A 17,949-nucleotide genomic window follows, 5' to 3' on the forward strand; every position below is an offset into this window, starting at 1 on the left:
ACGCCTGACATTGCCCTGACACCGCTGTCACACCATGCGCCTGAATGCATGGCAAGCAGCATCATGGTGCTCCTTTGGCACTGCGTCCAGATGACGCAGTGTCAAAAGGAGCAACAGAAGGTGCTGCCACGGCAGTAAAGTTGTCCTTTCCATGGCGCAAAAAGGAGCTGCTTTTTATGGCTCCTTTTTGCATGCAGAAATGCCAGATCGGGACCATGGCATGTAGTTGCTGCACCCCCACTTTGGCATTGAAAGGGGCAGTCTGTTCAGTCCCATAGGCATGCTGGCCTGTGAGAAAAAAAGAGCAACAACAACATTTGTCATCAGACAATATTTGTTTTAAGGTCAAGCCAAATGCTACACAAGTTTGCAAGCTTTCAGGTTCTCCAGAACTCACTGGAGATTGCCACACAGAGACGGGACAGGGACGGGATCACTCCCTTGTCCTTATCTGTCCGTGACTGCTATAGCGCGAAAGGCTTTCAAATCGATCCTGCCATTAACCCGCCATTAAAGTGTCATTGCAGTAACACGGACTTCCATTAATGCAAAATGCTGGCCAATTTCACTTTAAAGATAATAGGATCTGCACAATGTCATCTGAAAATCTTTTGCACAATCGCAGTCAATCATGCTTTTCGGATGGGTTAATGACAGGATCTGTGTGACGTATCTGAAAGTCCTTCCTGCAATCACATGGGAAGGATTGGACAGGAATGGGACAAGGATGGGGTAACCCCCATGTAATAATCTCCATTGTAGTAATTAGAATTTATAAAGTAGGGAATTTGGGGAGGAAATAAGTTAGATTTGTTGACCACAAAAAATGACCTGATTTTTGAAAACAGCTTTTAAAGCCAAGATTTACAGAGTAATAAATGTCGGAGTTACTCATTAATTGTACTGTTCATCTCTTGTTCTAAATGGCAGCACTGTACTAATGAACCAATATGCCAAATGTGCTACTGAATGGACATCCAATATGCCTGTGCATGCCCATAGACAATGCAGACCCATGTGCAACAGTGCATCATGTACCAGTTCTGCAACCTTCAAGTGAATGCATTAGATATAAATGTTCAACTGTCTCCATAGGGGAAATCACACTTGTGTTAAGAAACCCACAAGATTCAGGTCTCTTGTTTTTCACTCATATCCTTGTTCCCCGCCTTGTAAGAACTTAATGAAGAGGACTGGAAAACTTAAAAACCCTGTAGCATGCAAACTGGTAACTCTTCTCATTCAGAATGTTCCTAAACCAAAACAAGAAGGTGGGAGGCAATGAGTCTAAATACATATTGCTGTTGTGTGCCCTCAAGTCATTTCCAGCTTACAGCAACCCTAAGGCAACCGTATCATGGGGTTTTCTTGGCAAGATTTGCCCAGAGGAGATTTGCCATTGCTTTCCCCTAAGGCTGAGAGAGTGGGAATTCGAACCTTGCTCTCCAGTGTCAATGTGCAATGCGGGCTGGGAATACTCATACCCTCCAACATTTCACAGAGGAAGACCAGGAAACATGTGGCTGAGCAACATCCAAGTAAAGTTAAGACGGCAAAAGTTATTAGCCAGGAAAAGACAGACAAACGAGGAGAGGCTGCAGCAGTTTGCTTTTGGAAGGGAAAAAGCTTTTGCTCCCTTCTCTCCTGCTGAAGTGAATGCAAACTGCTTTTGTGCTTTGAACTCATCTTGCAGCTATTGAAGTAAGCTGAGGACGAAGGGAGAGGAGGAGAGAGAAACAGGGACATTTTAAACGCAGCTGAAAAAGTGGGATGGCAGAGGATTAATCGGGGCTGTCCCTGCCGAATCTGGACAGTGGAAGGATATCAGTATGCTGAATGCATTTCAACCAGACAGGTCTTCCTCCACAGGGATATTTTTAAATTATTATGATTAATAAAACTAATCTACACAGATTCAAATTAGCAGCTTTACATTTTTCACAACATATAAGATACAATATACACATCTGATAATTAACTGTGTGTGAAAAAGAACAAGAAGTTTCCACTTACATTTCTACTTAATCTACTTCTAAGTTTCTATTATATCTGGTTTCATAGGACATGTGTTTAATTCTAAATTCACAACTTATGATTCCTTTAACTTTTTATAATCTCAGCAGTTTTAAATCTGTTTAGTACAACTCTCAATCCTAAATCTTTCCTTATATCTTCATTTAATTACAATTTCCCATTTCTTTTTGCAAAATTCTACAACGGGGCTCCATTCTCTTTCAATAATATTTCAGTCTTTGTTATTTAGTCTAGCTGTTAATTTATCCATTAAATTAACATTAATATAAATTAAATTAACATTAAATTAACATCAGGGCACCATGCACACAATTGCTTTGAAATCTGGTTCTGCCGGCAGCACTATTTGTAAAACAAAAATGATAAGAGAATATCCAAAGAGATGTTTAATCTGAACCAGTGGTTTCCCCATAGAGCCACTTTGGGCCAGGGCCACTCTCTCTTAGCCTGACTGACCTACCTCACAAGGTTGTTGTAAGGATAGGGATGGAAAGAGCCACATATCTTGCCTTGGACCCATTATATAAATGTAACCCATAAGTACGTAAACAGATAAACTCCAAGAGATACAAACTGTGTGTAATATTTCCGTACAAAGTTCAAGCATTTACAAGATAAGAAGAAAGACAGTCCAGAGAAACAATAACAAGCAATAATTTTGGTTGTGTCTGCATGGCAGAAATGATGCAGTTTGACCCTATTTGAGACTTGGGGGTCTTTTCCAACTCTAGGATTCTGTTATTCTAAATTTGAACTCAAAACTACACAATTTCATGTGTATATGTGTGCACCATCAAGTTGCCTGTGGACTCATGGTGAATTTCATAAGGTTTTCTTAGGCAAGGAATCATCAGTTGTGGTTTTGTCAGTTCCTGCCTCAGAAATAGAGCCTCCAGCACCTGGAATTCATCGGCGGTCTCCCATCTGAGGACTAACTAGGGCTGACCCTGCTTAGCCTTTAAGAATAGATGGGAGCTGGTGCCTTTTGTGTGCCTCTGTGTGCGCCTTTAAGTTGCCTGTTATCTTATAGGGACTCCATAAATTTCATGGGATTTTCTTAGGCAAAGAATCCTCAGAAGTGGGTTTTACCAGTTACTTCCTCTGAAACAGAGCCTGGTATTTGTTGGTGGTCTCTCCTCCATGTACTAACCAGGGCTGACCTGGCTTATCTTCCAAGATCAGACAGGATCGGGTGCCTTGAGGGTATATTTAGACCTTACAGAAAGCCACCCTCCACGAAAAGGTATTTTGGAATTGCAGTCCATCTCCTTGTGAGAGATGGAAAGTCCTTTGCCGGGTTATAGGGTTATATCCTGGTTTTCCTCCTGGTTTTCCCACACCTTCCTCATGCGCTATGCCTTGCTCCTCTGTGCTTGCGTGCTTTCTCAGGCACAACCGAGACATCACTGGCGTGCTTTTCTTTGTGTCTTCTGTTCATGACAAATTGACTGGAAGCTCTTTCCTCTTGCAACACAAAGAAGCCTTGGGTTTGCATTACCTTGGGGTTTCCCCACAGGTCTCAGCGATGGACACTTCCTCATAGCCGGGATGTTTCTGGACACTCACGCCCCTCTCTCAAATGCCACAAGGAGGACAGGCTGCGGATGTCTGCAGGGAAGGAGTTTGCAGGGAGTTGGGGGCGAAGGAGGCAAGCTAACCACCACCACCACCATTAATTTATTTGTGTCTCTAGAGCCAGTGTAGTATTGATTTGAGCATTGGACTAAGGGGTCATCCACACCAGTCAAATAAAGCGGCTTCTAGCAGCTTTGAAGGTGGGATGTTTAGACAATGCATGACGTGAAAGCAGGTGGAAAGTGAAACAAAGCCATGCTCCAGGCTAAAAACCAGAGCAAAAACAAAGCTGCGATATTCCGGCCTTGAGATGGCAAATGTGCAGCGTCACACAGATATATAAACAGCCTGGCACCATTAGAGGATTGCGGCAAAGCAAAAACGCAATCACCAATAATGCAATGGATGTAATTACAATATATAGCAATAGCAATAGCAAGGGCATGTCTATACCGCTTATCAGTGCACTTAAGCACTCCCTGAGCAGTTTACAAAGTATTATTATTATTATTATTATTATTATTATTATTATTATTATTATTAACCTTTATTTATGAAGCGCTGTAAATTTACACAGTGCTGTACATGCAATCTTTTTAGTTAGACGGTTCCCTGCCCTTGGGCTTACAATCTAAAAAGACATGACACAGAAGGAGAAGGGAGTGGTGGAGGGAGAGGGTAAGAGGTCCAGCAGTTCCTCTCTGCCTCCAAGGCCTGGACCAAGGCAGATGGACTGGAGGGAGGGCTTGGCTTCAAAATGGAAGGTTAATCTTCAGCCAGGGAAAATACATACTCTCAAGTAGGATAATACATATACAATACATAGCAATACATATACAGTACATAATACATATACAATACATAGCTAATTGCCCCCAACAATCTGGGGACTCATTTTAGCGACCTCCTCAGAAGGATGCAAGCCTGACTCGAGCCTGAGCCTCTGGCTGGTATTGAACTCACAACCTTGTTCACAAACCAGACAGTGCAATACGGACACATGGGGTAAAGGGGGATGAAGGGGACATGCATGAGGGGCCTCCATGATTGCCTTTTGTCAATGTGTCACTTGGCACACTGATGCACCAATGGATCAGTGGTCAATTGTACAGGTGGTGCATCACATGTCCAACAGTGTGGCCATTCATACAGGTGGAAATCCAATGGAGCGGCATCTGTGTAGGAAGGGAGATAATTGGAGGTATCAGGCAGAGTGTTTGTGCGATGGTTCGCATACATGGTGGGGAGGCGACAAAAACAAATGGCTTGACTCTGCATGGACACATTGTGGGTGTTTGGCCCGCCTTGGGAGTGGGCCACTCTCAGAAAACCAGGATTGAGCCCCTTTTTCCTGCTCATCTGCTCTGGTCCTAAGGCTCTGGAGACCAGGTTCAAATCCTCGTTCAACCATGGAAACCTGATTGGTGACCTTGGGTATATCACACTCTCTCAGCCTCAGAAGATGGCAATGGCAACCCTCCCTCTGAAGAAACTTGCCAAGAAGACCCTATAGGTCAGGGTTAGGGAAGGCCCAAGTCAGAAACAGCTTGAAGGCACACAACAACAACAAACCTGCCTTCTTTAAAGGTCTTTAAACAGAGGCTGGATGGCCATCTGTTGGGGATGCTTTGATTGTGAGTTCCTGCATGGCAGAAGAAGGGGGTTGGACTGGATGGCCCTTGGGGTCTCTTCCAACTCTAGGATTCTATGTCTTTCTCCCAGTATAGGGACTCAGGGCAGCAACCCAAAAATTTAAAACAGTACAAATTAAAAACAACACAAAGACATTTAAAAATATGCTGCAAAGTTCTCAACCTATTCCATTTCCCAAAATCTGAGTGTAATTTTCTCATTGAAGCTTGGAAGAGTGTTCTTTTCTATTGCAAATGGCCAATTTGAAGGATCATCGTCACAATTTCTGAATTTTTTCAGATGACAGATTGAACCATGTCACTGAAATGTATGCAGTTTTCAAATGCAGAACTCCAAACCATCAAGAAGTTCCTGTTTGTGCAGAAGAAAACTCCAAAAGAAACCAATGAGTGTATTTAAAGACCTTTAAATAATAATAATAATAATAATAATAATAATAATAATAATAATAATAATAATAATTTCTTACCTGCCTCTTCCCGTGGATCAAGGCAAGGAACAATAACAAATAACAGACAAATATCAGTTAAACATCATCAGTTAAAACACACATCAGTTTAAAAGGACAAATGATGAAAACACTGAGTGACAAGTGATCCTTATACTCAACTGTGAAAAAGTGATGTGCCAAACTTTGAGCCATGGAGATTTTAAGACCAATGATGGGTAATGCGCTCGATTTGGTCTTTTGTACGGACATGGAAAATCCGTGGGCGGAAATAACCAGTATTTCCCCCCTGTCATGGACGGATCATTTCCTGGTGAAGGCAGTGATCAAGGCTTCTACCCAGATCCCTCCCGGGGGTGGCGGACCTGTTAGAATGGTCCACCCTTGAAGGCTGATGGAACCCAAAAGGTTCCAGGAAGCCCTAGAGGGGTATATGGTTGGAAATGACGGCGACTCTGTTGATGCCCTGACTGGTATCTGGGATACCGGTCTCTCTAGGGCTATACACAGGATCGCTCCCAAGCGCCCTCTCAGGCCTGCTTCCAAAAGAAAGCCCTGGTATACGGAAGATCTCCGGGCAAGGAAGCGGGTCCTGCGACGGCTAGAGCACCACTGGCAGAAACACCAGCGCTTATCCGACAAGACTCTCCTAGACCACCTTTTAGAGGACAACGGAGAGGCGATACGTGCAGCTAAGAATTCGTTCTATGGTGCACGTGTCGCGTCCGCGGAGTCGCGTCCGGCAGAGTTGTTCAGGGTAGTGAGGGAGCTAACTCAGCTCCCTCCTGCCCCGATCCAGATCCTTGAACCTTCTAAGGCCTGCTGTGACCAATTTAACAACTTCTTCGCGGATAAAATCTCTCGGATAAGCGAAGGTCTTGAGGCCAGCCTTAGAGCAGAGCCTAGAGTAGAGGCATCCAGAGCTTCCGTGAACTTGGTTATTCTGGATCAGTTTGAGTCTGTCAGTACCGAGAATGTGGACAAGATCCTTGGAAGCGTTAGGAAGACAACTTGCTCTCTCGATCCCTGTCCCTCATGGCTGGCGGCACAGGGGGGCCCGATTGTGACTTCATTGTTACATCGGATTATTAATACATCTTTGAGGGATGGGCAATTTCCAACTACAGTGGTACCCCGGGATACGAATGCGCCGCCTTACGAAATTTCCGGGTTACGAAAAAAATCCATTTAAAAACATTTTTCCGGGTTACGAAGGTTATTTCGGGTTACGAAAAAAAATTTGGTGCTTTTCGGCGCGATTTCACACGGAATCGCGGCTTTCGCTATTAGCGCCTAAGGGCATTTCGGCTAGCGAAAGTTTCCGGGTTACGAAAGCGGCGGCGGAACGAATTAATTTCGTAACCCGGGGTACCACTGTAATCTGAAATTGGCCATAGTAAAACCTTTATTAAAAAAGCCCTCCCTCGACCCCCTGTTGCATAATAATTATCGGCCAATCTCGCTATTGCCATTTTTGGGGAAGGTGATCGAGCGGGCGGTTGCAATCCAGCTTCAATCGATCTTGGATGAAACGGATTATCTAGACCCATTTCAAACCGGCTTTTGGGCGGGCTACGGGGTTGAGACTGCTATGGTCGCCTTGGTCGATGATCTCTGTCTGGGCATGGACAGGGGTAGCGTGTCCCTGTTAGTGCTCTTAGACATCTCAGCGGCTTTCGATACCATAGACCATGGTATCCTTCTGGAGCGCCTGGCAGAGGTGGGAATCGGGGGCACTGCGCTCCAATGGTTCTGGTCCTACCTCTCCGGGAGGTTCCAGATGGTGCAGCTGGGGGACGTGTGCTCCGATAAGAGGGCCCTGACATCTGGGGTCCCTCAAGGAGCCATTCTGTCTCCCATGCTCTTTAACATTTACATGAAACCGCTGGGAGAGATCATCCGGAGACATGGGGCGTGGGGTTATCAGTACGCTGATGACACCCAAATAGTTTTCTCTATGTCTCCGACTGATGCAGTGACCGGGGTTGGCGTCTCTCCTCTCGTGGCCTGTCTGGAGTCGATAATGGGATGGATAAGGGAAAACAGACTCAGCCTGAATCCGGAAAAGACGGAAGTACTCGTGATAGGTTCTCCCGGTTCGGGGTTGGCGGTGGTTCCACATGTCCTGAACGGAATCACGCTTTCCGTGAAGTACTCAGTACGCAGTCTGGGGGTGCTCCTGGACTCGTCGCTCCACCTTACATCTCAGGTGGATGCGACGGTCAGGAGCGCCTGTTATCAGCTTCGGCTGATACGCCAGCTGCGACCCTACCTTGACTGGGGGGACCTTGAAACTGTAGTACATGCTCTGGTAACCTCTCGTTTGGATTTCTGCAATGCGCTCTACATGGGGCAACCCTTGTACCATACCCGGAAGCTGCAACTTGTGCAGAATATGGCAGCCCGACTGGTCACTGGTTCTGCCAGGGCCAGTCATATAACACCGGTCCTTAAAGACCTACATTGGTTGCCTATTCGCTTCTGGGCGCAATACAAGGTGTTGGTTATTACCTATAAAGCCCTAAATGGCTTGGGCCCAGGGTACTTGGAGGACCGCCTCTCTCCGTACAATCCGTCCCACACCCTCAGATCATCAGGGCAGCAATTGTTAAGAGTTCCAGAGGGGAAATATATTTCCACCTCTAGGAGGGCCTTCTCCATCTCGGCCCCCACCCTCTGGAACTCGCTGCCCTTTGAGCTCCGCTCAGCCACCTCCCTAGCCCAATTTAAGAAGGGGTTAAAAACCTTTCTATTTGAGCAGGCTTACCCCTGACCTTCCCCAGAATACCCTTCCTCCCCCCCCCCCCCCTTGGTCAGCACTGTTTTGCCAGTATGAATTTTATTATTTTTATTGTATTTTTTAAATTAATCTTGTAAAATTGTATTATTGTATTGTTATGTGTCTGCTGTGCACCGCCCTGATTTTAAGAAGGGCAGTATACAAATAAAATTTTTATTTATTATTTTATTAAGGTCTGGGAGAACTTCAACAGTGACATCTCCTGAAGTTGTTGAGTGTCTTCATGACCTGATTTTGGCAAATTGGTGAATCTCAGTTGAAAAAAATTGCTGAGATACTAGAGATATCTGGGAATGCATTGATTTATCATTCATGAGCAGAAGCTGTCAGCCAAGTGGGTGCCCAATTTTGTAAATGGAGACCAGAAGCAAAATCGAGTGGATACCTCCAAGGTGATTTTGCAGCATTCTGAGCAATAAAAATGTTGAATAAATGGATAATTTTTTGGAATGACTCGTCAATGTTGATGAAACATGGTTACATCACTATGATCCAGAGACCAATGTACTGTCAGCACCTGGACTCTCCATGGCCAAAGAAATTCAAGACTGAAAGGTCAGCAGGAAAGCTCATGGCCAAGTTTTTTGAGATAAGAACAGCATTTTTATGACTGACTGCCTTCAGAAGGGCCAAAGAGTTAATGCACAATACTACTCTAACCTGATGTGCTGGTTAAAGCAGGCATTGTGAGGAAAATAGTGAAGGAAGCTGCGGAAGGGTTTTATTGTTTTGCAGGACAATGCGTTTGGTGACAGGGCTGGCGAGACGATGGACGTTTTGAAGAATTTAGGGTTTGAGTGCATAGACCACCCACCTTACTCACCAGATCTTGCTCCATTTCTTGTTTGCAAACCTTAAAAAGAGTTTGAAAGGAATAACATTTGTGAATGATTCAGAGGTGATAGACACAGCAGAGCAGTAGTTCTGTGACCAGATATCAACATTATTTTTCAAAAGGTTGAAACAATGTGCCAAGTGCATCAAACTTAGGGATGAATATGTGGAATAGCATGTAAGTTTAACAGCCCTAGGTGTGTGTGTGTGTGTGTGTGTGTGTATTCCCTTGGTCAGATAGATAGATAGATAGATAGATATATATATATATATATATATATATATATATTCACACACACAGTGCAGAAATTATGCTTACTTTTGTGTATTGCAGAGACAAGAGCCAGCATGGTGCAGTGATTTGAGCATTGAACCATGACTCTGGAGACCAGGGTTCAAATCCCAGCTCAGCCATGGAAACCCACTGGGTCACACACTCTCAGCTTCAGGGGATATTGATGGCAAACTCCCTCTGAAACAATGTGCCAAGAAAAATCCATGATAAGTTTGCCTTAGGGTTGACATAAGTTGGAAATGACTTGAAGACACACAAAATTCCAGATACAGACTTCTAATAATCTTAGGCTAAGCTCTCTATGTCAACATGGCATAGTGGTTTGAATGTTGGACTGTGATTCTGGAGACCAGGATTCAATTCCCAGCTCAGCCAGGAAACACATTGGGTGACTTTGGGCAAATCACACTCTCTCAGCCTCAGGGGAAGGCAATGGCAAACCTTCTCTGAACAAATCTTGACAAGAAAGCCCAATGATAGGGTTGCCACAAGTCAGAATGAAACAACTTGAAGGCACACATGCACACAAGCTTTGATGCAATCCCATAATACATGCATGCTTCCTTGAACAATTTATGCAGATGTGAATTGATGTCCAACAGTCTGATACAAAAGTATTTCTGTCTTTTTCACACATGGAGTTGTGTTGATGCTGACTTAGACCATTGGTTCATCTTCCCCAGTTGATGCATCAGCCTCTAGAGCTTGGCATGGTGGGTTCACTGAGGTCTTGTATCCATGCCTGGCTTTATTTGTTCAGTTCGAAGTCTGGGGAAGCAAGGAGCCATTGCCAATTGGCAGAGCCACCTGCTTTACTGGTACAAGGTCCCAGGTTCAAATCCCAACATCTCTAGGTGGGGTTGGGAAAACAAAGATGACCTTTGCTTGGAAGCCAAGAGAGTTAGAGGAGAGCCAGTGTGGTGCAATGGTTTGAGTGTTGGACTACAGCTCTGCCATGAAACCCACTGGGTGACTTTGGGCAAGTCACACTCTCTCAGCCTTTGGGGAAGGTGATGGCAAACCTTCTCTAAACAAATCTTGCCAAGAAAACCACGATAGGTTCACTTTAGGGTTGCCATAAGTTGGAAATAACAGCAAGTTAGACCAATGGACTTACTCTCTGTAAGCCAGCTGCTCATCTCCCCAGGGGTCTTAGCCTAGAAAAATTCTTTGTTTAGCACCTCGCCAAAGGATAAGTCAATATTTGGACTGCGGATGTGTTTACCCAAAAGAGCCTGCACTCTTAAACTGAGATTTCCTGGTTCAGTATCTAAGAGCTCAGATACCAGTTTTTCCAGATAACTTTAGATAAGATACCAGCCTTTTCCGAAATGATTTGAAGAAGCATAAGTTCTCACGATATATGTAAAGTTGAAGGCTTTCACAGCTGGCATCCATAGTTTTCTCTAGGTTTTGGGGGCTATATGGCTGTGTTCTGGAAGAATATATTCCTGATGTTTTGCCTGCAACTGTGGCTTCAAAGGGTGGTGGCATGGAAGAGAGTGGGGTATATATACCTGTGGGACCCTTGTTTGGGAGGAGGTGGTTTACATGTTAATGGTGGAGTTAGTTTGTGCGTTGTACTGTGTTGAATGTCACATGGAGGTGTGTTGTGGAGGATATGTGAGGGGGCTTTGTACCTATTTAACTGGTAATCTGTTGGTTTTGTGGGGTTTTTGGGCTATGTGGTTGCGTTCTGGAAGAGTTTTTTTCTTGACGTTTCCCTGGCCTCTATGGCTAGCATCTTCAGAGAATGCTGGCATGGAAAAGAGTGGGGTACATATGCTGTTGGCTGAGAGGAAGCAATTTGCATGTTCATCTGTGTGTTGATCTGTTGTTGAATGGCAAGGTCTCAGGCTGTCTGTTTACTTAATGATCCATTGTCTGCTGGGAAAACCCCTGACTTTTCATTTGCTTTTCATTTGCATTTGCTGGGTTGGTTTTGGTGTTTTTCAGGACTGGGAGCCAAACTTTGTTCACTTTCAGGGTTTTTTTCTTTCCTGTTGAAGCTGTCTAGGTGTTTATGGATTTCAACAGCTTCCCTGTGTATCCTGACCTAACAGTTGTTGGCATGGTCCAGAATGTCAGTGTTTTCAAACAGGAGTTTATGCTCATAGTGGTCAGTAACATGTTCTGCTGCTGCTGATTTTTCTGGCTGACCCAGTCTGCAGTGCCTCTTGTGTTCCTTGATTCTGGTTTGCACACTGCGTTTGGTGCTGCCTATGGAGACTTGTCTGCAGCTGCATGGTATGCGCTAAACTCCTGCGAGAGCTCTCTCCTATCCTTCGCTGAGCGCAGCATTTCCTGGATTTTCTTGGTTGGTTTGTCTTGGTTGATACATAAGCGGAAGAATGGTACTTATAAAGCACAAGTACAAGCATGGTACTTGTAATCCCAGTCTTTTCGTGGTTGATTCATTATGACGCAGGTTGGACATTACATAAAGAGTTTCAGTATCATGTTTTCATCTGATGAATCAATCACCTTTGAAGAACAGACTGGCTGCCAGAAACTGCCCATGGCTGGGGTGAATTTAACATAAAGAACGGCTGATGTCTATTATGGAGTATTTTTTTGTTGATTTCCTGTTCCTATCATCATTATTTTTAGATGGAGCAGGAAGCAGGAAAGAGCGCACTATATCTTCTCCCCATGCAGCCCCAAGACGTAGGGTAATGCTGCTACTTCAAGGTTGTGGGATTTTTATACCCATTTCCCCAACAGATTTTGGAGTGCACCCTTCCTAAACATCAGGGATCATCCACACCCATCTCTACCATTTGTTGTTGTTAACCACCTCTGAGTTGATCTCGACTCATGGTCACTCTGAGGAGGAGACATCTCCAAGACTCCCTGCCCTTCATTGCTCTGCTCAGTTCCTGCAAATTCATACTGTATCCTCCTTTATAGAGTTCATCCATCAAGCAGTCTTCCTCTCCTGCCCCTCTATCTTTCCTCACATCCTCATCTTTTCTAGTGATCTGTGCCTTCTCATGATGTGGCCAAAGGATAGGGAGTCTTGGAGATGTCTCCTCCACTAGAAGGTCACCATGAGTTGAGACTGGCTCAGATTAACCACAACAAATGGTAGAAAGGGATGTAGATCTCTGATGTTTAGGAAAGGTGCTCTCCAAAATCTGGTGGAAAAGTGGGCATCAAAATCCCTTAGTATTTAAGTACCCCCAGATGACAGCCTCATTTGATCATCTTGGCTTCCAGGGAGAGTTCAGGACTGATCTGTTCAAAGACTCATTTGTTTATCTTGTTGACCATCCACATTATCCTCAGCAATCTTCTCCAGTAACACATCTCAAATTAATTGATTTCCTTCTTATCTGCTTTCTTAATTGTCCAGCTCTCTCATCCATACAAGGTAATAGAGAATACAATGGCTTGGATGAGTCTAACTCAAGTACTCTGGGGGTGTTCTCACTGGGTTATACTCCAGTTTACCAATCGAATCCAAGGTGTAGCGTTCCTACTGAAACCTGAATCAACTCTAGAACAGTTCTAGATTAACCCGATATCGTTTCCGTGCTCTTTAGGATCTTTCCTAGTTCTTTTCATTGCTGCCCTTCCCATTCCTAGTTTCTTGACTGCAGATCATTGATCCTTCTGATCAGTGTTTGATCCAAGGAATTGGAAGCTTTTTACTATTTCTGTTTCCTCATTGTCTAGGTGTAGTTTCTCCATGGTCATTAGTTTTGTTTTCTTTATGTTCAACAGTAGTCCTGTCTTTGCATTTTCTTCCCTGTTCTTCCTTAGTAGTTGTTCTAGATCTGTGATGTTATCTGTTAGCAGTATGGTGTCGTCTGCATATCTCAGATTGTTGATATAACTTCCCAGTATGATGAGACAAAAGCAAGCCGCTGCAGCCTCTCCCAGCTTGTCTGTTTGTCCTCATTAATATCTGTTATGATCTTGGCCACACTCTGATGTTGCTTTGGCCACATGTATCCTGGTTTCCATCTGTGAAATTCTGGAGGGTATATTAGTTCAATAAGCCTGTGGGAACAGCTTTCTCAGTAGAATGGCATTCTCTTTATCTCACTGCTGGAGAAGGTGGGCAGAGTCCATGCTTACAGCTGCCCTCCAACAAGATGACCCAAGCTTTTGAACAAGAAGATGCCAGCCACAGATGCTGGCGAAACGTCAGAAAGAAACTCTGCTAGAACATGGCCACACAGCCCCCCGAAAAACCCACAAAAAACTTTTGAACAAGAAATGTTTGGTCTTATTTATTTATTTATTATTTAGGTATTTATCCCGCCCTTCAGCCCTAATGGCTCTCAGGGCGGCTTACAATGATTGTTTTTAATCAGACAGTTCCCTGCCCTCAGGCTAACAATCTAAAAGACACGAAACAAAAGGAGAAGGGAATGGTTGAGGGAAAGGGGATGAGGTCCAGTAGATCTTCTCTCCCTCTGAGGCCTGGATCAAGGCAGATGGATAGATGGGAGGGCTCTTCCTTCTTCCAGGCTAGTCCTGATGGAGCTGGACCTGCCTGGTGAACTCCCTCTCAGGCCGGTGGATGGCAGTTCTGGAGGGCGGAGTCTCCTTCCTCTCAGGCCGGCGGATGGCATTTCTGGAGGGCGGAGCCTCCTTCCTCTCAGGCCGGCGGATGGCCGTTCTGGAGGGCGGAGTCTCCTTCCTCTCAGGCCAGCGGATGGCAGTTCTGGAGGGCGGAGCATCCTTCCTCTCAGGCCGGCGGATGGCAGTTCTGGAGGGCGGAGTCTCCTTCCTCTCAGGCCGGCGGATGGCAGTTCTGGAGGGCGGAGCATCCTTCCTCTCAGGCCGGCGGATGGCAGTTCTGGAGGGCGGAGTCTCCTTCCTCTCAGGCCGGCGGATGGCAGTTCTGGAGGGCGGAGCATCCTTCCTCTCAGGCCGGCGGATGGCAGTTCTGGAGGGCGGAGCATCCTTCCTCTCAGGTCGGCGGATGGCAGTTCTGGCGGGCGGAGCCTCCTTCCTCTCAGGCCGGCGGATGGCAGTTCTGGCGGGCGGAGTCTCCTTCCTCTTAGGCCGGCGGATGGCAGTTCGGGAGGGCGGAGCCTCCTTCCTCTCAGGCCGGTGGATGGCAGTTCTGGAGGGCGGAGCCTCCTTCCTCTCAGGCCGGCGGATGGCAGTTCTGGCGGGCGGAGCCTCCTTCCTCTCAGGCCGGCGGATGGCAGTTCTGGCGGGCGGAGTCTCCTTCCTCTCAGGCCGGCGGATGGCAGTTCTGGAGGGCGGAGCATCCTTCCTCTCAGGCCGGCGGATGGCAGTTCTGGAGGGCGGAGTCTCCTTCCTCTCAGGCCGGCGGATGGCAGTTATGGAGGGCGGAGTCTCCTTCCTCTCAGGCCGGCGGATGGCAGTTCTGGAGGGCGGAGCATCCTTCCTCTCAGGCCGGCGGATGGCAGTTCTGGAGGGCGGAGTGTCCGGGAAAGCAGCCAAAGGGCTGATAAGGCAGCTAGTTCTCAAACAAACAAACCCCCTCCCAGCACAGCAAAGTCAGTGTAAGCTACACAGTCCTGGAGATTCACAGTAGTTCTACCAAAGGGATTACCAAGAGAATTGTCAGACGGTCCGAGGTTCAGGGCAACAGATAGGCAGGTCGATAAAGCAGTCCAAGGTCAAGGTTTCCGGGTAGTCAAGACAAGAAGCCAAAGGAGCCAGAGACAGAGTCTTTCCTCTAAAAGAGTCAGATATCCACTGGCAAAGAACCACACATGCTCCAGGTGTTTATAAAGGCAAGGAGCTGGCTTTCAGCTGTGCCTGATTGCGAAGACGCTTCTGATAAAGCCTCCGAGATCTTCGAAGGCCCTCTCTTTCTGCTCGACGCTCATTGAAGGTAGGCACACTGCCCAGATCCTCCTCCATGTCCACAGCCTCGGCACCAGGCAAACTTGACTGCTGAATCTCTGGAGGGGCCATAGACTCTGCTCCAGCAGAACTAGGGCCAGCCTCTGGCTCCTCCGTTACAGGTTCAAGCCCCAGTGGCTCTAGCTCATCCTCTGAGTCCTCCAAGCCATCCTCCAGGCTGGGCATGACACGGAGCATCCTTCCTCTCAGGCCGGCGGATGGCAGTTATGGAGGGCGGAGTCTCCTTCCTCTCAGGCCGATGGATGGCAGTTAGTCTTATGTTAGTCTTATGTGAGGTTCCTAGACATGAAGGCCAGGCCTTGAACCTCAGGATCTCGCCCCTTTTTTCCAAGCCAGAGAATGCAGGAAGGAATCTCAGAGCGAGAGCACTACCCATTTCTTCATATTGTACATGATAGAGTTCATTAATATAGACTATTCACCGATTATCCAGGAAAGACATTGCCTTGTCTCTTATTGTTTCAATGATTTTAAATTGTCTTTTATTACTGTTATGTAGGATTTATTGTGATGTTGTTGGGGAGGGAGGGGATAGTGGGATTTTTATATTGTATATATTTTATCATTTTTGTAAGCTACTTCAATCCTATGGGAGAAGTGGGATAGAAATAAATTTTTATTATTTTATTATTATTATTACATACATTAGGTTTGCCAGCTATCTCCTTCTGAATGAGGGCCGATCTGACCACTGTGGTCCATGCATGCCTTCACTGCTCGCTGTAATGCACTCTATGGGAGGCTGCCTTTGGAAAGTATTCAGAAACATGGCAGCCAGACTTGTGTCAGGTGTGTACATCAGAGAGCATATACCACTACTCTTGCTTGCACAAACTGGATCGCCTTCCAGCCTGCTTCCAAGCTCAGTTGGAAAAGCTGATTCTGAATTGTGTTGTTGTTGTGTGCTTTTAAGTCACTTCCGACTTATGGCAGCCCTAAAGCAGAACCTATCACTTAGGGTTAATATATGGGATATGTGTTAATATGTGGAATGCAAGATTTTTTTCAGGGTGGGAGTTGTCTTTGCCTTCCTGAGAGAGTGTGATATATCTAATGTTGTCCAGTGGGTTTTCATGGTTGAGTAAGTCTAATTTGTCAGAGACCCCAGTGTAGCATTTGAGTATTGGACTATGATTCTGGAGACCAGGGTTTGAATTATGGCTTGACTATGTAAATGACCTTGGTCAAATCACACTCTCTCAGCCTCAGAGGATGGCAATAGCAAGCCCACCTTGTAGAAACTTTCCAAGAAAACCCCATTACAGGTTCGCCTTAGGGTTGTCATAAGTTGGAAATGACTTAAAAGTGCACAACAACAACACATTCCAGAGTTGTATTCCAATACCCAAACCACTACTGAAGCCACACTACAAGAAACAACAAAATAAAGATGGTGATGATGGTGATGATGATGATGGAGAAAGTCATTAACACAATTTTTTAAACCTTTTTACTTTGCACCTAGAGATGATCTGCTTTCAGAAGGTAAACTTTGCTCTGGCTTTGCTCCCATGACTTCCTTGTGTGTTCCTGGTTATCTTGCCTGAACCCCAAACTGATAGCAGGATTATATAAGAAATACCTGTGACTCTCAATGGAAGCCACCCAAGGGCTGGCGTATGAGCCAGGATCAGTTCCCAGCAGCATATTTATAAGATGCATTATCATTATCTGGGGATGGTGGATATTCCATTGCGGGAGGTGATAATGGGAAAGAGCAATGGGCAAAGGGCTTTCACCTGTGGACAGGGAAGCAGTGAGAGAGTAGGCAGTAGGTGAGCCTTTTAGGGTTGTGGAGCTCAGGATGATGCAGGTACAAGGAGGGTGTCTGGATATGCCCTCTTGGCTACTGGTGCTAAACACCCATCTTTTTTGTATATGCCTCCCCAACAATCCAAAAACTTTTTAACCCCCCTCCTAAAACCCCAGCTATATACTATGCTGCCTGAGATGAATGCCTCCCTTTGCCTAATGATAGGGCTCGGCTCGGCCTTGATGCAGAAAGCTGCCCTGTAAAACACCACAGGAGTCACTGGGAGGGATAGAAAGCCCTTTGGAGCTAGGCAGGGCATGAGTTGGCTGACTTTGATCCTTGTGGTCTAGCAACATGCTTTATGTTTGCCTTCTTATTATGTCTTAAGAGTTAAGAGGCACCTCGAAGCTAGGGCAACTTTCCAGGTATTTTGGATTTTAGCTTCCATAATCCCTTACCAACAGCTGTTCTTGGGGAGACTGATAGGAATCATAGAATCATAGAGCCGGAATAGACCCCAAGGGCAATACATTTCAACCCCCTTCTGCCATGCAGGAAGTTGCTATCAAAGCCTTCCCAGGGACAGATGACCATCCAGCCTCTGTTTAAAAACCTCCAAAGAAGGAGAGTCCACAACTCTCCAAGGAAACAGCTTCCACTGTCAAACAGCTCTTACCATCAGAAAGTTCTTCTAATGTTGA

The sequence above is a fragment of the Sceloporus occidentalis genome, unplaced genomic scaffold (genome assembly GCF_023333645.1).
Source record: "Sceloporus occidentalis isolate IW3139 unplaced genomic scaffold, rSceOcc1.0.p SCAF_3, whole genome shotgun sequence".
Taxonomy (NCBI): Eukaryota; Metazoa; Chordata; class Lepidosauria; order Squamata; family Phrynosomatidae; genus Sceloporus; species Sceloporus occidentalis.